The 26,589-nt window shown below is 39.3% G+C and overlaps 1 long non-coding RNA gene across 1 annotated transcript in view; it reads left to right on the top strand.

Moving 5' to 3' along the window:
* The window catches only part of LOC129642320 (uncharacterized), a 34,075-nt gene extending 12,425 nt beyond the window's left edge, over nucleotides 1–21,650 (top strand). Inside the window, exons 2-3 of the long non-coding RNA XR_008709623.1 lie at nucleotides 1,458–1,601; nucleotides 21,224–21,650. This is a non-coding gene — a long non-coding RNA (uncharacterized LOC129642320). The remainder of the gene's footprint in view (nucleotides 1–1,457; nucleotides 1,602–21,223) is intronic.
* The last annotated feature ends 4,939 nt before the right edge of the window (nucleotides 21,651–26,589 follow it).

Genomic DNA, 26,589 nt, shown 5'->3' with positions numbered 1-26,589 from the left:
ACAGGGACAAGCCATTGTGGAAAGAGCACATCAAACATTAAATATCCAAATTCAAAAATTAAAAGAAGGGGAGTTTAAGTATAGTTCTCCCTATCAAATCTTGCAACATGCTCTTTTCCTAATAAATATTTTAAATACTGATTCAGCGGAACTACTGCAATGCTTCGCCATTGGTGCTGGGAGCAATTGAATGCAAAACCATTAGTCAAATGGAAGGACCACCTCTCAGGACAATGGAATGGTCCTGACCCATTATTAACTAGCGGTCGAGGATGTGCGTGTATTTTTCCACAGGATGCAGGTTCTCCAATTTAGATCCGGGACAGGCTGATTCGCCATGTTGCAGTCCCCCAGACATCCGGTTCCCCCATTGCTTCGATCACAAAAGAGGAGGGGCACTCCTCTGCACAGAACAGCCGCGCATCGGGAGCCGCTGGCTGGACCAGCCTGGCTGCGGGGCCCAGCGCACAGCGCTCGCAGCAGATAGCCCCGCCAGCGTCCGTTTGCGCTCGGTTGGCCGCTGCTGAGCCGGAGGCCGGTTCAGCGAGGGAGCGGGGGCGGTGCCTGCAGGAAGCGGAGGCAAGATAAACATCGAGATCCCGGCGAGACCGACGGGGCTGCTGCAGTGTGAACTCCAACCAGAAAATAATTCTACGTATTCTGTTTTGGCTTGTCTACCCTCTCCTTATGTTTTTCTCTTTACCAACGATTCTGGAAAACTTAATGTACATATGACTTTCACTGGTGGACCCAATGTAGTATCTTGTGAACAATGTATGCTCTCATCTTGTTTAAACCCTCAATATAATGTTTGCTCCTTTGTAGTGTTACAACGTCCACCTTATCTTATGATGTAACCACTTATTGATATAACTATAGTCTTGCTGTATTACAACAACTTCAGGATTTAATGGGATCGCGACGGTTTGTGGGCTTGCTTATCCTGGGAATAGCAGCTTTAATAGCAGCAATTGCTTCTGTTACTGCGGCAGCAATATCATTGACTCAACAAGTGCACACTGCCCAATATGTTGATACCATGTCTAAAAATGTTTCTCTAACTCTAGCAACACAGGAAGCTATAGATAGAAAGTTGGAGATGAGGGTAGATGCCTTGGAAGAGGCAATAATGCATATTGGGACTGAGTTACAGGCTTTAAAAGTGAAAATGGCTCTGTCTTGCCACACTGATTACCGGTGGATATGCGTGACATCTTTAAAGGTAAACGAGACAGACTATGAATGGGAAAAAATCAAAAATCATATCTCAGGTGTTTGGAACAGCTCTGACATTGGCCTGGACTTAGGGAAACTTCATAATCAAATACAGACCCTGGAGCACTCTCTGGATTTTACCGCCGCTCGAGCAGCTAACGACTTTTTTCACACCTTCTCTAACTTTATTTCTGGAAAAAATATTCTGTCTAATCTCATAATCATTCTTCCTATATTGTCAGGATTCTTCAGCAGAACATTCAGAAGCTCGCAACTGAGCTGCATCTGGCTGTTTTAAGAAATAAAAAAGGGGGAGATGCCGGAACCAGCGTGAGGACTCCGCCCGTGGCAATGGTCATGAGGAAGGAGGCTCTGCATATGCAAAGGTGGGATCGAGCCTCAAGAGTTCCCCCTGGAAATTCTCGAGCATCTACCCCCAAAACCAGAGTCTGCCTACTTTCTGCTTTGTGCTCTCACCTACACCTCTGACTTTATGGGGGGCTGTCCCCCACTACCTCTCTCTGAGAAAAGAGTTAACTTACAGCTCCAGTTAATAAAGTTCCTGGGTGTGATAGTGTTTCAACCTACAAACTCCTTTGGAAGTCCTCTAGCCTGCCTGAATAGGTTTTTCCAGCCACATGTGATTGTTCAGAGCCTCCCAACTGTGAGAGGCATGAGATGTTATAAACTGTCTAAATACAGATTCCTTTGAGCAGTTAAAAGATTGATTAGAAATTGTATTGGTGAAGGGTTTTTCACTTATTGGGCCAATGTTTGCTGCTAAGTCTCCATATCCCTTACTTACTGTGTCCTTGGCAGTGTATTGATTAATATAATTGGTGTAAGTAGTAGCTTTAATGTTTGTACTTGGACCCTTGAGTTAATTCTGTTTCTTGTTGTAGCCTATCACACCTTTGCCCTATAGGAATGCAACTTTATCTAATGCTTTTGGAGGGTGGCGCCTGACTAATCACCTTTAGAGAAAAATAAGTTTTCTGAAGAAAGGGTCTTAAAATGTTAACAGGCCTCGGGGCCAGAAGATGATGCAAATCAACTAAACTTTTCATATGATAAGTTTGCAGGAAGAAAGCCTGGCTTACTGCATGACTCTACCCCTTCCCCCATTATCCTCTATGCATAACTTAAGGTATAAAAACTACTTTGGAAAATAAAGTGCAGGCCTTGTTCACCGAAGCTTGGTCTCCCCATGTTGTTCTTTCTCCCACCTTCTGGCTGAATTATTCAGCCTCTTTTCTCCACTATATTTTCTCACTGAGCTATCCTTATTTAACCACTCTTTATATCCTTAATTAACGTTTAATTAAGCAGTTGTTTCCTGATCCTCGCCGACGCCGTCCCCGCTTCGAATTCCCTGGATCCACCGGGGCTGGACCTCGGCACTTTACTGCTTTTTCATTTCTTTAAAAGTCTTTCTGTTTCACACCCATTCTTCTCCCACTGATTGCTTTAGTATCACTGCCCATGTCAGAAAAGGGTCCATGCTGTAGAAGAAGCCAAAAGCAGTCTTGGTCCTTCTACCAGACAGTCAAGTGTCAGTTTGTTTGGTCAACTTGTTACTTCTGCACCTTCTTCCTCCTCGTCTGACCCTGGTTTGGAAGCCCTAGACCATCAGGTCGCCTTTGGTCAAGTCCTCTGGTATGACCTCTCTTAGCTTTTGACTTTCTCCATGATTTATGTCCTGAGCCCTTCCTGTCCCCCACTGTTATCCCCTGCATATCTATAATCTCTTTCATAATTCCCTTGACAGCTCTGTTGTAAGTTGTGTGAAATTATGCACAACATCTGGACAGTTTTCTTGAGTATAATTTTGTTGTTGGGAGTTTGCTGGCTTTCACAGCTTTTTTGGTAACAAATATAATGTGTTCAGTGGTATGATCCTTCCGGACTTTCACAGTGTTCTATCAGAGTTCTCTTCCATACATTAACAGTCTTTCCATAGAGGACCATGAGTGCCAAGCCTTAAAGCACTTTATGACCCCTTGATCTAGAGGCCAGAATTAGAGATATTGTGTTTGGGAGCCAGAAGACCGCTTCAGGGCCTTCAGTGTTGAACTCATAGTGTTCTGGATGACCAGTGGCATTATCCAAAATAATAAAAAAAAAACTTCAAAAAGCAGTCCCCTGACTGGCAAAGTACTTCCTGACTTCAGGGGCAAAGCACTGATGGGACCAATTCAGAAAATGGGTACCCATTGTCCAGGCCTCCTCCCTGCAACCAGAAAACGGCAGCTAGTGCTTTTCTTTTCCCTGCAAGACTTGGGGATTAGCAGCTGTATAGATCAGGGGAGTCCTGATCAGACAGCCAACCGCAGTTGCACCAAACACAGACTCTGTCTTCCCTAAATCCTGGTGCTCACTCCTTCTTAATAAATGTCTTTTGTGACCTTCCTCCCCACCCTCTCCCCCAGATAGGACATATTCGTCTTCCTTAAAAACCTATTCAGGCAGATATCTTTTTTCCTCAATGACTTTTTTAATGACATCTGGGAACTGTTCTCCTTTTACCTTGACATTTTTTAAGCCAAACTTCTTTCTAAAACTATAAAACCATCCTTTGCTGGTGTTAAATTCTCTAGCTTTAGATCCTTCACCTTCCTTTTGCTTTCAGTTGTCAGATGACTTCACTTTTTCTTGAATCATATTTTAGTCTATAGGTATGCCATTCTTTTAGTAATCCTGCACTCACATAAAAACTACATTTTCAATATAGATAAAAAAGATATTTCACAGTTGCAGACCTCGATCTACTGTACACATCAAGCAGTTCAACCTTTGCTTGTCACGTCCCGACTTTTTCTGCTTCTTAGGAGCACATCCAGCATCACTAGCGTCATTTCGTACGGATCCCACAGGGTTACTTAAGGCTTATGGTGTTGCACTAAGTACTATGAAAAATTTGTGAAAACTGTGAGAAATCATTTTTTAATGCCACACATAATTTACTGGAGATGAGCTTCTCACTTGGTTGATTAGCATCACATGGTGTTTTAAGCACATGCTTACAAGACAAGCTCATAGCAATAGCAACAGGAGGTGGCTATGAAATTATTAGAGTAGCACAGTATATACTAGTTAATTTTATGAAGTTATCATTTAATATTGCACCTTTGCATTCATTTGCATGTCTCTATTGTAAAACACTTTATATACAGTGTGTAAATGTTTGTGTGCATAAGTTTGATAAATTTTAAGTTTTGTAATAGATTTGTGTATATTTTATGGTAACAAATGATAGACTAGTGTCGACATATGGTTTATGTTTTCATGGCATACATAACTTTTTATTAATTTATGTTTCTAGGCTATGAGGTTTGTGAGTTTTTTCAAATTATTGGAAATCTCAAAAATTTTACCAATATGTATTATTCAGAAAAATTAATGTATAAGTGGACCCATTCAGTTCAAACCCATGTTGTTCAAGATGGGTTTCTCTCTCTACATCACACACACACACACATGTGTATATATACAGTTGTATATACATGTATACTGTATATACATGTACAGTTGTGTATGTGTATGTGTGTATGTGTGTGATGTAGAAAGAGTAACAACCACAACTTTACAGAAGAGAAAATAGAAAAAAAAAATTTTGTTTTCCTGAATTCTTTCAAAATAAGTTGCAGATCTCATGGGTCTTGATACTTCATGATGCTTGGTCATTACATACTTCAAGAATGTTGGTCGTTAAAGGAGACTCCAGGCTGGCAGAGTAATTGACATTAAAATAGTGACCCTAAAGTAGGGCTGCTTTTACACAACGGGAGCAGGGAAGAAGATGTATTGTGGCTGCATAATCCACAAAATTATCAGCAGAATTATTCTTCATACCACCCTGTCCAGTTATGATGGTAAATGGGCAAGTACAATCGCCACAGCCTGGGGAGGGCATCACGACGGGACGCTCAGCCATCTCAAGCAACAAGGTGGGTAAAGTGAACAGAAGCTCCCAGACTCAAAGGAGCAGCATTTGACACTGAAGTGAGGTAAATCGGCTATTTTTCTCAAATAATAAGCAAATGAAAATAATCGATCCAAGAATGAGTATAAACTAAACTGTTTGCATCAACTAAAATGTTTTGCTAAATTTACAAATGGAAGGGCCAGCCTTTTAAAAGAATCAGAGTTACACCTCATTAAAAGTTGTCATCAGGAAGAGCATCCGTGCACCAGAGCTTAGTATTGGCCAGATACTGTTTGGTCCAAATGTACATGGGTCTAAATCACATTCTAATGTGTATATTCTTAAGCACTTGTGTAAGGTCAGATTAAATTGTTCTAATTGGACAGTTTTAAAGCAGTGGCTTAATGGCTTTGTGCTTTAAACTTTAGTTCCAGATATATTAGGATAAGTCATCCATTCCTTCCTGGAGAAGGAATTCCTTGCCTGGGAAATACCTTGGACAGAGGAGCCTGGTGGGCTTCAGTCTGTGGGGTTGCAAAGAGTCGGACACAACTGAGCACGCACACACGTCTATTCCTTAATGTTAATAATGGAAAAGATTTGTCAAGTTGCTTTTTTTTTCATATGGCATTTTACTCTTTACATCACTGTGAGATTTATGCCTGCTTAACCAAACAATTTATGATATGTGTTGTCTAGACATGAAATTATTGGAAAGTTTTCCTAACATACAGTGACAAGTTTTAGATTCTCATTTACATTTTTGTATGATAATAATTTATATTCTTTAGCATTATTAAGCTAATTGCAGTGCAGCCAAAAACAATAAATCAAAGGACGTATGTAGTACAAATTTAGACTACTAGTAATATATAACATCAGCATGCTGGCAAGAGGACAGGCTGCTTCTTAAGAGAACTTTACGTAGAGTTCTACCACTGTATCGAGTCTGACAGTCTGTTATCACCATAATCTCTTCGCAGTCCAATTTCTATCTTATCTGATTTTTGTTGAGACATAATTGTTAAAAGTCATGTCCTAAGAAGTATTACAAGAAAACAATCTATAATCCAAAAACTGGCATTGCAACAGTTTTTTGTCTAGACAGTTAAGACATGTCATAAATTATTTGGGCTTCCCTGGTGGCTCAGATGGTTCCTGCAATGTGGGAGACCTGGGTTTGATCCCTGGGTTGGGAAGATCCCCTGGAGAAAGGAACAGCTACCCACTCCAGTATTCTTGCCAGGAAAATTTCATGGACTGAGGAACTTGGCAGGTCGCAAAGAGTCAGACACAACTGAGAGACTTTCACATAAATTATTTAGTGAATTGTTTATTTGAGACAGTTAAATCCAGCACTTAACTGTTACTCTTTCATGGTCAAAAGTGAAATAGTTAGAATGCAACCTTAGAATCTTGAATGTACGTGTAAATTGTGATGCCTCTGGAAATTATCTCATATGAAGAGTATGGAAGAAGCTCAATCTGATAAGATATGGAATTAAATGTCTGATTCCTTAGTGGCATACTCGTTTACAAGCTACTCAGTTTTTATGCAAAATGAAATTCCTTTAAATGATGCAAATTATGTTATACACATAATGACAGAATGTCACAATTCAAACAAAAATCTTCAAATAAGTTTTTAAAAATAAATATCATCTAAGTACTTCTTATACTTGTAGCTTTAAACTCTTAATACATGCTGAGCAGGATAAGAAAAACAATCTTTTGTCTTCAGCATATCCATATTTCAACAAGCATATGTCACCTAAAATTTATTTAATTTAAAAAGGAGCTCACTATCTATCTTACTATCTTCCTAAATGGTACCACTTCCGCCAGTAACAACTCTGCTCAAATCTCAGCAGTTCCTTTAATAGTTAGTTAACTAACACATTTCTCTATTTCCTCCTGCAGCCTCTCTATCCTTCCCTTTCTAGCCCACCCAAAGACTTTAAGGTTTTCATACTTTTGATAGGATTCTCATTCTTGGACTTCTTATTCTTGGTTGCTTGCTTACTCAGTTAACCAAATGAAATATTTTAAATGTTTTATTTCATCTTTCTAATCCCTTGTGTGGCTCTGACTTTCCTGTAGCATCAGATCCAGAATCTCAGTGTCTACTCATCACCTCACTTAGACACCATCCCAAACTCTCCCTAGGCATCTCACTGTTCCTTGTAGTCAGATCTTTTACTTATTCTGGTCCTAAGATCTCACATTTCATCCCTGGGTCTCTACAATTGTGTAAACTATCTCTACAACTACCTACCCATTCTCTGAGGCATAGCTCAAGCTTCATTCCTCGTCTCTCTGGACTTGGTAATCCTTGATTTCAGTCTTCTCTGACTCTATCATTTAGATTATCTCTCTATGCCTGAAAAACCATGTAAACAAAGTTCAGTTCAGTTCAGTTCTGTTCCGTTTAGTCACTCAGTCGTGTCTGACTCTTTGTGACCCATGGACTGCAGTACGCCAGGCCTCCCTGTTCATCACTCATGTCCATTGAGTCAGTGATGCCATCCAGCCATCTTATTCTCTGTCACCCCCTTCTCCTCCTGCCCTCAATCTTTCCTAGCATCAGGGTCTTTTCAAATGAGTCAGCTCTTCGCATCAGGTGGCCAAAGTATTGGAGTTTCAGCTTCAACATCAGTCCTTCCAATGAATACCCAGGACTGATCTCCTTTAGGATGGACTGGTTGGATCTCCTTGCAGTCCAAGGGACTCTCAAGAGTCTTCTCCAACACCACAGTTCAAAAGCATCAATACCTTGGCACTCAGCTTTCTTTATGGTCCAACTCTCACATCCATACATGACCACTGGAAAAACCATAGGCCTGACTGGACGGGCCTTTGTTGGCAAAGTAATGTCTCTGCTTTTGAATATGCTGTCTAGGTTAGTCATAACTTTTCTTCCAAGGAGCAATTATCCTTTAATTTCATGGCTGCAATCACTATCTGCACTCATTTTGGAGCCCCCCAAAGTAAAGTCAGCCACTGTTTCCCCATCTATTTCCCATGAAGTGATGGGACCAGATGCCATGATCTTCGTTTTCTGAATGCTGAGCTTTAAACCAACTTTTTCACTCTCCTCTATCACTTTCATCAAGAGGGTCTTTAGTTCTTCTTCACTTTCTGCCATAAGGGTGGTATCATCTGCATATGTGAGGTTATTGGTGTTTTTCTCAGCAATCTTGATTCCAGCTTGTGTTTTTCTAGCTCAGCGTTTCTCATGATGTACTCTGCATAGAAGTTAAATAAGCAGGGTGACAACATACAGCCTAGACGTACTCCTTTTCCTATTTGGAACCAGTCTGTTGTTCCATGACCATTTCTAACTGTTGCTTCCTGACCTACATATAGATTTCTCAAGAGGCAGGTCAGGTGGTCTGGTATTCCCATTTCTTTCAGAATTTTCCACAGTTTGTTATGATCCACACAGTTAAAGGCTTTGGCATAGTCAATAAAGCAGAAATAGATGCTTTTCTGGAACTCTCTTGCTTTATCAATGATCCAGAGGATGTTGGCAATTTGATCTCTGGTTCCTCTGCCTTTTCTAAAACCAGCTTGAACGTATGAAAGTTCACAGTTCACATATTGCTGAAGCCTGGCTTGGAGAATTTTGAGCATTACTATGCTAGTGTGTGAGACGAGTGCAATTGTGTGTTAGTTTGAGTATTCTTTGTCATTGCCTTTTGCCAGAGTCCAGCTCCAGCAGCCAGGGATTCAACCTCAAGGGGTGAGCGGTGTCGGCGAGAGAGAAACCGAGGCAGCCTCTCAGTTTTCTTGGACTGCCTGTTTATTTCAAGCTTATGATTTTCTTTTATACTTTTACAAAAGCATTAAGTCAGAGGTTTGATATTTTTAGTTTCCATGGACCCAGATTTATTTTTCTCCAAAAACCATTGTTGCCCCTCAAAAGGAGTTCCTTCCTCAGCGATTCTCTTATCTACTTTTTCTCATGTGTCCTTGTGAATACACTGTAACTCATGCTAATGTCTGGGCTGCATACCACATTCCTCAGTTTAATTCTTATCTTTCTAAGTACTGTTTGCCCCTAGTATCCTCAGCTCACTATTTCTTAGAAAGGGCTTCTACCTAATAATATTTCTAAAGTCCCTAATTTCTATAAGCTATAGTAGAATATGCTAACACTACAGAAATCCTTAAATCTTTAGCTTCTAACTATTTTAATTATTCCTAAGCCCTAAATTCAGCAAACTCCTTTGCCATAAACTTTTCTCACAAATGGGCTTCAGATAGCAATCCCTCCCATGGCCTCAAGCTGTGGCCTGTGTGTTCACCCTGGAACGCTTTTTTGTAAAGGTCCTTGAACAAATGTCAGTGATTAACTTTATGAATTATTCTTTGAGCACAGCTGCAGAAGGCTTTATGCCTTCTCATGCTCCTCTCAAAAACAATAAGCACCTTAATATTCTCTTCAGTCAACTCAGCCGAGGAAAGGGAAAAACAAGTCAGAATCACAAAGCCTAACTCCTTCATTCTGGGTCCGTGCCTATGGAACAAAGGGAGGTGTTTAGGGCCGCGCCTCTATTTTGTCAGTAATGCCCAACGCGGCTCCCGACAGCCTTTCTTAGGGGTTGCAATGAAAACTGACTTTTTCCAGCCCTGTGGCCACTGCTGAGTTTTCCAAATTTGCTGGCATATTGAGTGCAGCACCTTCACAGCATCAACTTTTAGGATTTGAAATAGCTCAACTGGAATCCCATCACCTCCACTAGTTTTGTTTGTAGTGATGCTTCCTAAGGCCCACTTGACTTCACATTCCAGAATGTCTGGCTCTAGGTGAGTGATCACACCATCATGATTATCTGGGTTGTGAAGATCTTTTTTTGTACAGTTCTTCTGTGTATTCTTGCCACCTCTTCCTAATATCTTCTGCTTCTGTTAGGTCCATACCATTTCTGTCCTTTATCAAGCCCATCTTTGCATAAAATGCTCCCTTGGTATCTCTAATTTTCTTGAAGAGATCTCTAGTCTTTCTCATTCTGTTGTTTTCCTCTATTTCTTTGCATTGATCACTGAGGAGGGCTTTCTTATCTCTCCTTGCTATTCTTTGGAACTCTGCATTCAAATGGGTATATCTCTCCTTTTCTCCTTTGTTTGTCGATTCTCCTCACAACTATTTGTAATGCCTCCTCAGATAGCCATTTTGCTTTTTTTGCATTGCTTTTTCTTGGGGATGGTCTTGATTCTTGTCTCCTGTACAATGTCATGAACCTCTGTCCAGAGTTCATCAGGCACTCTATCAGATGTAGTCACTTAAATCTATTTCTCACTTCCACTGTATAATCATAAGAGATTTCATTTAGGTCACACCTGAACGGTCTAGTGGTTTTTCCCCAGTTTCTTCAATTTCAGTCTGAATTTGGCAAGAAGGAGTTCATGGTCTGAGCCACAGTCAGCTCCTGGTCTTATTTTTGCTGACTGTATAGAGCTTCTCCATCTTTGGCTGCAAAGAATATAATCAATCTGATTTCGGTGTTGACCATCTGGTGATGTCCATGTGTAGAATCTTTTCCTGTGTTGTTGGAAGAAGGTATTTGCTATGACCAGTGCATTCTCCTGGGAAAACTCTGTTAGCCTTTGCCCTGCTTCATTCTGTACTCCAAGGCCAAATTTGCCTATTACCTCAGATGTTTCCTGACTTCCTGCTTTTGCATTCCAGTCCCCTATAATGAAAAGGACATCTTTTTTGGGTATTAGTTCTAGAAGGTCTTGTAGGTCTTCATAGAACTGTTCAACTTCAGCTTCTTTAGCATTACTGGTCAGGGCATTGAATAGTTTGCCTTGGAAACGAACAGAGATCATTCTGTTTTTTTGAGATTGCATCCAAGTACTGCATTTTGGACTCTTGTTGACCATGATGGCTACTCCATTTCTTCTGAGGAATTCCTGCCCACAGTAGTAGATATAATGGTCATCTGAGTTAAATTCACCCATTCCAGTCCATTTTAGTTCGCTGATTCCTAGAATGTCAATGTTCACTCTTGCCATCTCCTGTTTGACCACTTCCAATTTGCCTTGATTCATGGACCTGACATTCCAGGTTCTTATGCAATATTGCTCCTTACAGCATGGGACCTTGCTTCTATCACCAGTCACATCCACAACTGGGTATTGTTTTCGCTTTGGCTCCATCCCTTCATTCTTTCTGGAGTTATTTCTCCACTGATCTCCAGTAGCATATTGGGCACCTACCTACCTCGGAAGTTCATCTTTCAGTGTCCTATATTTTTGCCTTTTCATGTTGTTCATGGGGTTCTCAAGGCAAGAACACTGAAATGCTTTGCCATTCCCTTCTCCAGTGGACCACATTTTGTCAGAACTCTCCACCATGACCCGTCCGTCTTGGGCGGCCCTACATGGCATAGCTTAGTTTCATTGAGTTAGACAAGGCTGTGGTCCGTGTGATCAGATTGGCTAGTTTTCTGTGATTGTGGTTTCAGTCTGTCTGCCCTCCGATGCCCTCTCTCAGCACCTATTGTCTTACTGGGGTTTCTCTTACTTTGGACATGGGGTGTCTCTTCACGGCTGCTCCAGCAGAGTGCAGCTGGTGCTCCTTACCTTGGACGTGGGGTAGTTCTCTCCCTGCTTCTCGCTCCAGCTCTGAGGAGCTGCCACTCACCGCTCCAGCGCTGTAAACAAAGTGCTTAATACTCATTAAGTGAGTAATACCCCGTACCTAGACACAAGCATTTTATAATCTGTAAGTTTTGTAGCATCAATTTTTCATCTTTCCCAGAAAAAGATTGGATTTTCATTTATGGCCACTTCGGTAAAAATAACTTCCTAAGTAATCACTACTATTTCTAAGACTACTAATACACAGAGTGGGATCAGTATAATTCACAGCCTCAACTTATTTATATGAAATAGAGATATTGAGGTTTGATCTTAAATAGTCCAGAAAACCCACCTTATCTTCAAGTTTGCTTTTACACAGTATATTCTTTGCAAGAGTTTTTCTCATTCTCCCCAAATTAAAATGGCAGCCAAATGGCCAAAGAAGATGAGGTATTTTGAAACAATTTTTAAAAAACTAGCATTTCCCAGCCTGGGATGTGATCAGTGTAACGAAAGGTCAGTGGTTGCCTACATAATACCCATAGTCCACATCTGAATTCATGGGTACTTGTGTCGTGATCATCAACTTTATTTTCAACTCTTCAATATCAGGCCCCCAAAACATATCTAAATCTTTAAGATTCTATTAATATGCTTAACATTTAAAACTGTAAAATTTCATAACGTTTACATTTAAAAATGTAATAAGGTCTTCATCACTACAGCATCATGATAATCAGCTACATTTACTGTGCACTCCTCACCATTCCAGGCCTTATTTAAGTGCTTCCTTTATTAGCTCATGCAATCATCACAATAGCCCTAGGACTTAGGTATTATTATATTATCCCCAATTAAAAGATGAGTATCATAAGGCAAGAAAATGTTAAGAACTTTGCCTAAGGACACACAACTAGTAATGGCAAAGTTGAGGTTCAGAACCAGGCAGTTTAGTCTATGGATTCAGGCAAAACTCACAGCCAATATGCTTATTTCTTTAGTAAAAAGTATCTTTGGTTTTTAATTCTATTATATTAATTATTACTTATCATAGTCTTTGTCTTTCAATGGTAGTTTGATCTTTGTCTTACTTGAGAAAAGTTGGAGCCAGACACTTTTCTTATATGCTGAATTGGGTTGCTCAGGTTGCTTCAAGATATCATATTTTTGTTGGGGGATAAAGCTGTATTTAATGTCTAAAATTAACTTAAAGCAGAAGGAAAGTAATAATCATTTTTAGAACTTTTCAGTTACAATGGACAAATAAGTGTTAAAATTTCTAAGACTAAAGTAATATGGAGGGGGGAAAGAGTGGCAAATAAAAGGTGGAAGCAATGACAGATTTTATTTTCTTGGGCTCAGAAATCACTGTGGATGGAGAGTGCAGTCATGAAATTAAGACACTTACTCCTTGAAAGGAAAGCTATGATGAACCGAGACAGTGTATTAAAAAGTAAAGATATCACTTTGCCAACAAAGGTCTGTATAGTCAAAGCTATGGTTTTTCCAGTGGTCATGTATGGATGTGAGAGTTGGACCATAAAAAAGACAGGGCACCAAAGGGCTGAGCACTAAGGAACTGATGCTTTTGAATTGTGATGTTGGAGAAGACTCTTGTGAGTCCCTTGGACTGAAGGGAGATCAATCCAGTCAATCTGAAAGGAAATCAACCCTGATTTTCATTGGAAGGACTGATGTTTAAGGTTTGGCCACTTAATGCGAAGAGCTGACTCATTGGAAAAAACCTTCATGCTGGGAAAGATTGAAAGCAAAAGCAGAAGGGGGCGACAGAGGATGAGATGGGTGAATAGCACCACTGATTCAATGGACATGAGTTTGAGGAAGTTTTAGGGGATAGTGGAGGACAGAGGAGCCTGGCATGCTGCAGTCCATGGAGTTGCAGAGAGTCAGACATGACTCAGCAAATGAACAACAGCAACAGTGATGTGGGCTGGATTTCCTAACCTACATCAAAGTTTATCTATTTAAATTACTGTATTATTCTTATAGATCAATTATAAGTCTCTGATAGCACTTTGAGAGGGTTCAAATAACTGGAAGATTAGCTGATACTTTCAGTAAGCTCAAATAAATCTGACTGATATTTAGTAAAAAAAAATTCCAAATGACTTCTCTATCATAATCAGGTAAAGGAATGCCTTTTATACTGCTTCCTGTTAAGCATTCATACATTCAAATGTGGCTGCATTCTGCCTTCCTGTAAGGAACTATGGAATGTGACCTATTTAGTGTGAGCCATTTGGTAGTTTCATTTTCTGATTTGGACTCCTTTAACCAAATTGCACTGGAATCTAGTAAAAAATTAGAATGTTATAACATTTTGATGTGACCTTCAACTAAAAATACAAAAATCAAGAACATAGAGTTACTCATACTGTTTTTTTATTTGTAAAGAAAAGAGCAAAACCTAAAAATGATGAACCCGGTTAGATGTCTTTTATGACCCTACTTGCCTCCCTATCATAATATAGTATCGTATGATATTGATTTTTAGAATATAAGTGGCGCTTCAAAGTTTTCCTAATAGACCACTTTAAATAACAAATGATAAAATAAGGAACCCTAAGCAAATGCTTTCTGAAACAGTTAAGTGTCTATGTCCTTGAAAAGACATTGGTTTGGATTCTAGTTCTTCACAACCCATGGAGCACACACATTTATTGATCCTCCCCACCGGATCTCACTGCAAGAAGCATGAAAGTGCACTGAAGGAAACAAAACCCCAATAGAATTAACAGGAAGTGTAGACATCAGTAGACTACAGAGTTTGGAGGCATAAAGCAAATGAAGTAGCCATTCCTTATATGAGCAGAAATGAAAACCAAACTGCATCTGAGAGGGACCACAAAGAATCAACAGATGTGAAGATTAGGATTGTGCTGTGGGACAATGGTAACTCTACGCCACGCTGCAATGCCCTGCGTATAGCCCACCACCCCCATTCCTGTAGCTACAAAGAGATGGCACCTGTGAGAATAAACAGGGTGGAAACAGCAGATGCACAGTTTGAAAAGAGCTCAAAACTGTCCAGGCTATTATGTTATAATGTTTATGGCCAATCATGATCTCTTATCTTTTAATTCAACACTTTCCCCACAATGTTTGTACTCTATTGCTAGTGGTAGTAGTTATGATTTTAGTGTGGTTTTTGCCTGAAAGATAAATGGCACTATGGCATCATAATTGAAACTGCAAAAATGGATGGGACTCCCCAGGAAGAATGTATGACACGAAAAAAGGAAGGCAGGCTTGAGTGATGCTTCTCAGGAAGACCAATATTTAAAGGGAAGGCAAACAGCATAGAAATGGAGAAGAAATGGCCAAGTAAATAGGAAGCAAACTAGAGACATGAGCTGAAAGACAAAGGATGGAATATTTCATTAAAAAATATAAAGTGGTCTAAAGGATTCAACTATGTTAAGAGAAAACATTCATTGGGTTTAGGAATAAAGAAGTCATTGGTGTTTCATCAACACAAATTTCAGTAGGGTGGCAGGAGCAGAAGTGGATTGTACGACTGAGTGGCAGGTGGTTTGGAGAATCAATGTTGATAATAATTTCATCTGAGAAGAAAGGAGAATGATGGGGAAGTCACTAGAGGAGAGTGCAGAGTCATGGGCAGATTTGGTTTTGTGTTTTAAGATGATAGAAACTTAACCAAACCAATAAAGAGGAAAAGGTTGAAGACACGGGAAAGAAAAGTAACTGTTGGTAGATGAGGTGTCCGAGTGAGGAGGCATTCAGACGATACTTGTCAGAGGACACCTTATGTAGAAGAGGGAGACCATTTCCATAAGCAAGAGGAAAAGAAGAATGGATGGTATGCATGGAAGAAATTGCATAGATCCGGTAGGGAAGGAAGTTTGCATAAGATGACTTTTATTAATTTTGAGAAGTAATAGAGGAGGTATCAAGGAATTTGATGAAGACCACTGAAAATGGAAGCAAAAACTTATTTGGGAAACCAGGAAGTGTTCTTAGCATCAAGAATCGAGCCAGAGTTGGAGAATAAGAATTTACAGAGCCATTAAGCTTCTTTGTTTTCTCCTGCAGCAATGAGTAAATGAGTAGGTGGTGCTGTTCACTAAGTCGTGTCCAACTCTTTGTGACCCCCGTGGACTGCAGCACGCCATGCTTCCGTGCCCTTCGCCTTCTTTTGTTCAAATTCATGTTCGTTGAGTCAGTAGTGCTATCCAACCATCTCATCCTCTGCCACCCTTTTCTCCTTTTGGCTTCACTCTTTCCCAGCATCAGGGTCTGAGTAGCTGGCATGAGATCATAATCTTAAAAAAGTACAAAGTGACTACCTACTGAAATGTGTAAATGCACGTCAAATTCAGGTAAATTGGAAGGCTTTCAAAAATGTCTCTGTAGCTCCTGATAATCAAATTTCACCCAAGTATCTAAGAAGCATGTTTACTCATGTCAGTAATTTATTCTTATAACCATTCTGAAAAACTAAACTGGAAACTTAAGTCTAATCTAAGATTACTAGAATTATATGAAAACCTATGAAAAGAATATTTTTTCTTGTCTTTATAATACATTCTGGATTTTCTAAGTGCCCTAATAAAGTTCTAGCAACAGAGTTTGCTTTGTGAGGAGGGAAATTGCTGAGGCCATGGGCCACATGGCTTGGTTCCCCTACTTAATGTTTTAGATTTTTCAGATTCTTTACTCATAGTAGAACTTAAAACAATTTTTTTTTTTTTACCTAAAACCAACATAAAAGTGGTTTTCAAAATCTGACCAAAAAAAAAAAAAAAAAAAATCTGACACAGCATTGAACATCGTTTTTAAGATTTAACACACTTGACCACTCCCATTTTGTACCTCATCCTGCACTTGGCTTCCAAGATAATCACATCTCCTGAATTTTCACTTTTCCTGACTGCGACCTTGCGTTTCCTCCCTGTTTGACTTCCCTATATTTCTGTCCTCTAAATTCTGAGACTCTACATTTACTCCTAGATGCACTCATCCAACTCAGGTGTAAAAAATAATCTTTTGTAGATTATTTCCCAATTTCTGTCACCAGCCTAGATTTCTCTTTTGAACTCCAGACTCATCCACTTGACATCCTTATGCATATATATAACAAGCATCACAGATTCAACTCGTCCAAAAACTAGCTCTCAATTCCTCCCTACTACCACCACCGATTTCAAATGAGCTCTAACCACAGATTTCCCCATCTCAGTAAATTGCAACTCCATTCTCCTGTGTTCAAAGATGCTTGAGATCAAGGATTCCCCCACCTTTATCTCATCAGTCAGCACATCCTGTTAAATGTGTTCACCAAAATAGACTAATTTTATTAGATGAATTGATTTTGAATTCATCCTCCACTGATTTGTCCTCCACTGATATCACCAAAACTCAAAGCTAGGATGTTCTTTCCAATTTGGCTCTTACAAATGAAGCTATAATCAAACATTCTTGTGCAAGTCTCTGTTGACATACGCTGGTATTTCTGAAGGGTAGGTAGCTACATTATGGGTAGATACATTATGCTTGGTCATAAGGTATGGGTGTTTTGACTTCTAATAGATAGGGTGTGTTTGCCCTTCAGAAAGTTTGTACCAATTTGCATATTCTCCAGGGGAACGTGAGAAGGTAATGTCTGATCTGATTCAGTCTCCCCCTAAAAGGTAAGCTGCTGCTGCTAAGTCGCTTCAGTCGTGTCCAACTTTGTGCGACCCCATAGACGGCAGCCCACCAGGCTTTCCCATCCCTGGGATTCTCCAGGCAAGAATATTGGAGTGGGTTGCCATTTCCTTCTCCAATAAAAGGTAAGCTAGTTTGAGTCATCTTGGTATTCAACACAGATCTGATATTGACTCTTTCCCAGAGATAGTGCAGTAATGCTACAGCTAGGCATTCAGATAATCTGGAGTTTCATGCTGTCCTTTATCTAACTAACCCATCATTATAAAGGCAGTTTTTTCACTGCTTCACACCTCATATTCTTTCCATTTGTAAGATGAAGAGGTTAGACAAGATGATCTAAAATTTTTCAACCTCCACATTCTGAGATATAAATTTTGCATACTAAGTGTTTTGGGACTGATTCAGGCTTCATCATGTGTTAGCTGACCATTATTTATCTGCATCCATCTGTGACTATCATTTCTTCTTTCAATTTTAATAGAAAAATGCTAATTGAAAGCAAGAAGAAAGACATCATTTTTATAAGTATGGATCATAAAATGGATTACCTCAAAATAAAGAAAAGCTGAGGCTGAGGAAGATAGAGAAAATCTTATCTAAAGTCTTCATGCCACTAATATGGAAACTGTGAGCCAAAGGAGGCATGTGAAGTGTCAGAGATCACACCACTGAGGTTCCAGAGCCCCAGAAAACACAGCAGATTCACTCTATCAATCCACTGCTTATTTCATTATATTTTGTGTAATATGTTTGCAGGCAGCAGAATTTGGAGTTGACATTCCTTTTGCTTTATCACATTTACTGCTCTTGCTAATTGTTTATTTCCTTCATGTTGTTTCTTGCTAGTTCCCTGGTGTACTCTGGGTTAGCTCTGCAGCAGCCTGGATGCCTACACTTTGGCTGCCAGGAGAGGATCTGTAGCAACCTGTTTGAAGAGTGTCTAGTTCCTTCTTCTCTCAAATCAGAAAGGAACATGACTTCCTGATGGAATTATCTCAAGTGTGGGCTGCAAGCGATAGCATGGTGTGCTCTGGGCCCATCTGAAGCTCGACATCTTGGAGGAGAAGAAGCTTCAATACAAAGTTGGGGAGTGCTCGGGATGTAATTCTTCATGTTGCTCTCCACTTCTTTCAACTATAGGCACATTTGGTCATGAAAGCTTGGAAGTTCTATTGAAAACATTTTTCAGCTTAAAAGAAGAGTAATATTAATAGTTGCCATTCATTTTGCTCTTACAGGGTAGCAGGCAACTCTAAGCATCTTACATTTATTATTTCTTCTAACAGCACAAATCTTATCAGTATACTACTTCTATACCCCCATGGTAGTGGAAAGTTGAAAGAAATCTAGTTGTCTTCATTTTCAGGCTAAATAATTTTATAGCTAAATAATATGTGGTAGACGCATTCCATAGGAGAAAAAAATTAACTGGACACTCACAAAGCACCATACAGAGATCTTAAAAATAAGATATGAGAAAAAAAAATAAAAGAGAATAGCATTTATAGAGTACCACCTGTCTCTTGTTGGACTCTTTGTGACCCATGGACTGTAGCTCAACAGGCCCTTCTGTGCATGCTATTCTCCAGGCAAGAATACTGGAGTGGGTAGCCATTCCCTTCTCCAGGGGATCTTCCTGACCCAGGGCTCAAACCCAGTTCTCCTGCATTGCAGGCACATTCTTTACCATCTGAGCCAGCTAGCAAGGTAATGCTCAAAATCTTTCAAGGTAGACTTCAACAGTATTTGAATGAAGAACTTCTAGATGGACAAGCTGGATTTAGAAAAGGCAGAGGAACCAGAGCTCAAATTGCCAGCATCCAGTGGATCATGGAAAAAGCAAGAGAATTCCAGAAAAACATCTACTCCTGTTTCATTGCCTGCACTAAAGCCTTTGACTATGTGGATCACAAAAAAACTGTGGAAAATGCTTACAGAGATGGGACTACCAGACCACCTTACCTGCCTCCTGAGAAACATGTATACAGGACAAGAAGCAACAGTCAGAACTGAACACGGAACAACAGACTGGTTGCAAACTGGGAAAGGAGTACGTCAAGGCTGTATACTGTCACCCTGCTTATTTAACTTCTATGCCAAGTACATAATGTGGAATGCTGGGCTGGATAAAAACACAAGCTGGAGTCAAGATTGCTGGGAGAAATATCAACAACCTCAGATACGTAGATGACACCATCTTAATGGCAGAAAGTGAAGAGGAACTAAAGAACCTGTTGATGAAGGTGAAAGAGGAGAGTGAAAAAGCTGGCTTAAAGCTCAACATTCAGAAAACGAAGATCATGGCATCTGGTCCCATCACTTCATGGGAACTAGATGGGGAAACAGTGGAAACGGTAAGACTTTCTTGGGCTCCTAAGTCACTGCAGATAGTGACTGCAGACAGGAAATTAAAAGACAGTTGCTCCTTAGAAGAAAAGCTATGACAAACCTAGACAGCATATTAGAAAGCATCTGATGTGAAGAGCCAACTCATTGGAAAAGACCCTGATGCTAGGGAAAATTGAGGGCAAGAGGAAGGAGGCAACTGAGGATGAGATGGTTGGGTGGCATCAATGGACGTGAATTTGAACAAACTCCAGGAGATGGTAAAGGACGGGGAAATCTGGCGTGCTACAGTCCTTGGAGCCACAGAGAGACATGACCGAGTGACAATCACCTATGTAAAATAAAAACTATAATTAAACACTCTATCCAAAGATACATGCATATTAAAAGACAAATATCAACACACTAGAGTGGATGCCGTAAGGGAGAAGTGGCTGGAGTGAGGAGTAGAGTTGAAAGCAGAAAAATAGTAATAAAGAGAAAAGCCTTATACAGAAGGATTGTGATAGTTTACAGAGAACTCTCTGCAAGTGCAAAAGCATTTTAAAATGCCTTGGGTCATGGTTAAGATAATACATACAAAGAAGTATGTGCAGCTATAGCTGTATATAGAAGAGCATTTATAGCTTTAAATTTCATGGTAGAAAAGAACTCTTAAAATTAGTAATATTCAACTCCAGAAGTTAAAAAGTGAACAACAAAGTAAAACAAAAGAATTTTAAAAGGAATAAAAATAATCAGCATAAATTAATGAGAGTAAAAAGATAAGCTAAAGAATGTAAAACCAAATATGTGCTCTTTGATTAGGACTAATAAAATTGACAGATTTCCTACTCTATGAACCAAGAAAAAATTTAAAAAGAAAAAGAGTAAAAATCATAATGGAAATGAAAATGGAGTATAACTACAGATTCAGAAGATTTCTAAAAATAATTGGGGGCAATATGAAGATATTGTGTATGTGCCTTTCCCCTATGCCAGGCCCATGGCTCTTTTTCCTTTGCTCTGGCTGCTGTAGGATTGCAATTCTCAGTAAACCATGAGCACAGAAGCTTTGCTGAGGGCTCCAATGTTTGTAAAAATCGTACTAAAGCAAAGAGCAACATGAAATCTTGGAGGGATATACAAGTTGATCCAACAGTCTATTTGTTTGAATATTTACCTTAAATGTTTAGTGTAAAGAACAAAATATTTCAAATTAACAGGGCTAGGTGATGAGTACACAGGTGTTCTGTATTATTTTACTTACTTAAAGACTTTAAAAAGTGCCTAGGTATAATTTTTAAAAAGTAAGCTTTCTCTACTAGGAATTTTTTTTAAAATTGATTATCATTAGCTGTTACCTTCCATGTGGGTATGTCCTCTGAAGCTTCCTTTTTCTGTATAAAAACAATTAAATTCTTTTAGATCTCACTAGCCTTTTGTTCTGAATATAGCCTTTTTTACTCCCGACAGAGATTTCTTTGTCAGGATGCAAATGGTGACTCTGTATTGGGAAACAGGCGCCTTGAGGAAATGCACACTGTCTGCCCTGCTCTGCTCCCAGCGCCCCTCCACACTGAAGGACTTCTTCCCCAAGCTCCTTGTAACGTTGCTGAACGACAGCTCAGCCTTCAGCCCTTTTTGGAAGTTGCTTCTCTGAAGTGAGTTTCCTTGCCCAAGTTCGAGTCCCCTTCTCAGGGCAGACCATTTTCATTGACTTATTGACACATGAGTAAGAGGCTGACCCTCATTAGACTCAGACAAGTCTAATGGGCCATTCCAACATCACCTGATGTTTCAAGGTCATCTGAGGCATTACTATGACTTCATTCCAACCCAGCTTCTCCCCTCTTCCCTATTTTGCTTCATTCTTCACAAATGGTGACTCCAAGAGCATTCCTTAATAAGCTTTTTCCTTGCTAATTTTGCATTACGCAGTTTACCTCCCATGAAAGCCACTACAACCAGGGACAGTGCAGCATGTTGGAAAGGGAACAGATATTGAAATCAGACATGCTTATTTTAATCCTAGCTCAGCTCCAATTTCACAACTTGGACAGCCTAAATCTTAATATCTTCATGTGTAAAATGAGGATAAGATTGTCCTCATAGAATTTTTTGAGAATGTATTTAAGTTCTTGATAACTATGACAATGTTGATGTTGCTATTGTTAAAATCAGGTCATATCACAGAGTTTTGTAAGAGCAATAATTCTTTCAATCTACCTCCCTCCCTCCCTTCCTCTTTCCCGCCCTTCCTGTCTTCTTTAACTGAAATTATATGTAGGATCCTAACACTTAACCTCTAAAGTACATCTTCACAGCCCTAGGATTCCTCAGAACTCAATAGTAAAACCATCAACCCAGAAACTCTCTAAGACAATAGATCTGTTATTTCCAAAAAAACACGCTAATCATGACACAGTGGTATGTCACAAGCCAGACATCAGGGGCATTAAGCTTCTGATGTATTTCTGCACAACCACTTCCCTGAGAAAGTAAGCACATACCTTTATCCGAATACTTTGAGCCTGTTGAAACTTCTATATGCATTTCAATATATTCCTTAGCTCATCGTTGTTAAAATTCTTTTTAGAGAGGAAGGTATGAGTCACTTAGACGTGAGTCATCACTTTCACTATTTTAGTTAATTAAATATTTCTTTGGGCTCCACTATGAACAGAAGGGCTTACAAGTTAGCTTTACTTTTTAACTTTAAAAATGTGTAAAAACTCAAAGATTACAGTTCTTTGTTTTCTTTATTAGATTTAAGGCTTATTTATCGAGTACCTATACAACAGGTCTTAGTTGTGGTGATCCTGCACGTCACATCTAAGACCTGCTGGTGGCATATTCAAAAGCAGAGACATCACTTTGCCAACAAAGGTCCGTCTAGTCAAGGCTATGGTTTTTCCGGTGGTCATGTATGGATGTGAGAGTTGGATTATAAAGAAAGCTGAGCGCTGAAGAACTGATGCTTTTGAACTGTGGTGTTGGAGAAGACTCTTGAGAGTCCCTTTGATTACAAGGAGATACAACCAGTCCATCTTAAAAGAAATCAATCTGAATATTCATTGGAAGGACTGATGCTGAAGCTTAAACTCCAATACTTTGGCCACCTAATGTGAAGAACTGACTCATTTGAAAAGACCCTGATGCTGGGAAAGACTGAAGGCAGGAGGAGAAGGGGATGACAGAGAATGAGGTGGTTGGATGGCATCATGAGCTCGATGGACATAAGTTTGAGTAAACTCCAGGAGTTGGTGATGGACAGGGAGGCCTGGCGTGCTGCAGTCCATGGGGACCAACAAAGAGTCAGTCGTGACTGAGTGACTGAACTGAACTGATTGAGTACCTATCAACTTCTCTACCTGTGATACTTACTTGGCCTCAAAACAATCCTTTTAGGGTTATTACCCCATTTCAGAAATGCAAAAAGTGTAACTCAGTAAGGTCCAGTAACTTTCCCAAGGTCACAAAGTTTAGAGAAGAAAGGTATAAATTCACAGGATTTGAACTCATATATATTGACACCAAGATTTATACCACCTTCACTGTGCCTCTCTCCTTCATAAATTAAATATTTATACTATCCACATGAAATAAGAAAAAATGATTTAAATTCTAAAACAAAATCTAAAGTCTTAAAGTCTAAAATCTTAATAATGCTGGATTACTATAGCTGAATTATGGTTGCAGATTAAATCTAGTTGTGATGGCTATTTTTTATAAGGACTGTGAAAGTTGCTTAAAATTGAAAAATTGTGTTGTATTATATATATTTTTCTATGTACAGTATTGTATAAATTAGTTTGTAAAGTCTGTGTGTGTGTGTGTGCACACATGTGTGTGTGTGTGTGTTTCTGTGTGCATCAGTGAGAACTGCCAAGTAATTCTGACATATTGTTCAACCTCCCAGGTGTGATGATGAGCTGCCAGGTATAGTAAGAACATTTACACCATCTCTTATATTTTACTTGATATGACCTTTAAACAGAAAATTCCTAAAAAGTCACCGTTTCTAAATGTGTTGGAATAGCTGCTGTTGAACTTAACCCTCCCACCATATACAACTCTAAACGTGGGTGAAGTTTATGTGGTAACTCTTTAGACCATGCAGGACTGTGACCCTTAAGAAAGGTGTAACACAGAAGGTGAGCCCCCCATTCCTTCAGCTTTTTGCCTGAAGGCACTTTCCAAACCAGAATTTGAGGAGGTAGAAATCAAACTGGAAGATGATGGCGGCACTGAAAGGAGGTGGTGAAGGCTGGAGCTCAGCCCGCTGAAGCAGCATGCTATCTCCACAAAGGGAGCTCTGAAGAGACAAGTTCCACAAGTCCTTGTGGGTTTTTTTCTTCAGACTTTTTGCCATGAACTGAGCTATGTATGTATACAAGACCCCATAAAGTATAGCAGAAAGTGGTTAATGATGGGCAGAGAGCTGAAAGCAAATACCAGTAGTCACACAATGCTGGTAAAAGTTGAATATTTCAATCAGTCGGAGCAGAGAGACCTCACTGAGTTTATTAAGCATTCCCTTAAGACCTATATTGGAGAAGGAAATGGCAACCCACTCCAGTATTCTTGCCTGGGAAATCCCATGGACAGAGGAGCCTGGTGGGCTACAGTCTATGGGGCTGCAAAGAGTCAGACACAACGGATGTGACTGAGCTAAAGACCTATATTAGTCTGTTCGGGTTACCATCACAAAATACCACAGGTGGGTGGTTTAAATAACACAGATTTGCTTCTCACAGTGCTGGAGGCTGGAAGTCCAAGCTCAGTGTGCCTGCAGGACTGGCTTCTGGTGAAACCTCTCTTTCCTGTTCACGGATGGCTGACTTCCTGTTGTGTCTTCACAAAGCCCTTCCTCTGTGTGCACACAAACCTGTGGTCTCTTCCACTTCTTACAACTACACTACCACTATCAGATGACACCTCGCCTTTATGACCTCATTTAATCTTATTTGCATCTTAAAAATCTCTGTTCCCAAATACAGTCACGTTAGAGATTGGGCTTCAACATATAAATTTGGGAAGAGCACTATTCAAAACATAATGTGACCCTCAAATAATTGTACTATAAGACAAAGGACCACATGCCCAAAGCCAATCTTCATGGAAGCAGGATCACCAGCCGTTAATTTAACCACTTTTCAGATCTAAACCAATATTGTTTATAGAGGAAATCAATCTAGATTCCCTACCTACTTCGCATTATCTGTAATAATATATAAGATTACTATACATGCAAAATATCAGGAAAATGGGTCCCATGACCAAGATTAAAAGCAGTAAATGTAGACGCAGTTAAGATAACCTTAATGTTGGGATTAGCATACAGAAATTTCAAATAAGTATATTAATCTTTTCAAGAATTTAAAGGATGGTATAGAAAAAATGCATTAAATTCTAGAATTCTAATACAGAAATTCAAACAATAAAAAGAACGGAATAAAAATTATAGAAATAAAAACATAAATGTAAAATAAAAAATTCACTGGATGGACTTAAAGAAAGATTATGTGCTACAGAAGTAAGGATCAGTGAACCTTAAGATAGGTCAATAGAAATTAACCCAAAGAGAAAAGAGAAAGAAATTAACAGAGCCCTAATGACAATGGGACAATATCAAGCAATTTATAGAGGTGTAATTTTAGTTCCATAAGAAGATACAGAAAATAAGGCCAAAAATACTGTCAAATAATGGGCCCAAAGTTCTCAAGTGTTAGTCGCTTAGTCATGTCCAACTCTTTGCGACCACATGGACTGTAGCCTGCCAGGATCCTCTAGTCCGTGGAATTCTCCAGGCAAGAATACTGGAGTGGGTTGCCATACCTTTCTCCAGGAATCTTTCTGACCCAGGGATCAAACTCAGGTCACCTGCATTGCCAGCAGATTCTTTCCTGTCTGAGCTATCAGGGAAGCCCCAAGTTCTCAAATATGTTGATTAATACCAACTTAAAAATCCAAGGAGCTCAGCAAATCTTAATATGAATAAATGCATAGAAAATCACATCTGTGGTCATTATAGACAAACTACTGAAAATCAAAGATAAAGAGAAAATCTTAAAATGGGCCAGAGAACAAAGAAATATTTTATGTAGAGCAGTAATAGAATAAATTTTAAAAAATGTTTAAATACCATTTAAAAGTACCATTTACAGAGGTTTCCATCTCTCTAAACTCCTGTCTGAAAAGGATCCTTAGACAGAAAACTAGAGCAAACCTGAGGCTAGATTGTGTGCTTCTCCTCTCAAGGATCACAGCCCTGTACTATCTGAAAACTTAAAATACTTAGGGACGAATTTAAGAACAATGACAACAAAATCCACCTCCACTAAACTGAAAATTATAAAACATCATGGAGATAAATGAAAGTGGTTCTAAGTAAATGGAAAGATATATCACATTCATAGAAAAGAAGACTCAGATTTATTAAGATGTCAGTTCTTCAAAATTTAGCAATCAACTGAACACAATCCCAATTGAAATCTCATTAATCAGGTTTTTTTGTGTAAGTCGGCAAGCTATTTTTAAAATGTATATGGATATGCATAGGTACTACACCAGTCAAATTGATCTTGCAAAACAATAAGAAATTTTGAGGACTCACTATCTAAAATCAACAGTTACTGTGAAGTTTCAGTAATCAAGATAGTGTAATTTTGGCTTAAATATAGGAAATGAGATCAATGGAACAGAGTTCAGAATCTCAATATATAGAGTTAATTGACTTTTGGCCAATGCAATTCAGTGCAGAAAGGATATCTTTTTCGCATTAAATTATCCAGAAAAGGATATCTGGAAAAACTGGTTAAAGTTGTTAAAATTATTTT

The sequence above is a fragment of the Bubalus kerabau genome, chromosome 1, assembly GCF_029407905.1.
Source record: "Bubalus kerabau isolate K-KA32 ecotype Philippines breed swamp buffalo chromosome 1, PCC_UOA_SB_1v2, whole genome shotgun sequence".
Lineage (NCBI taxonomy): Eukaryota > Metazoa > Chordata > Mammalia > Artiodactyla > Bovidae > Bubalus > Bubalus kerabau.
The sequence above is the reverse complement of the archived record's forward strand: the minus strand, read 5'-3'. Positions and strand labels throughout refer to the sequence as shown.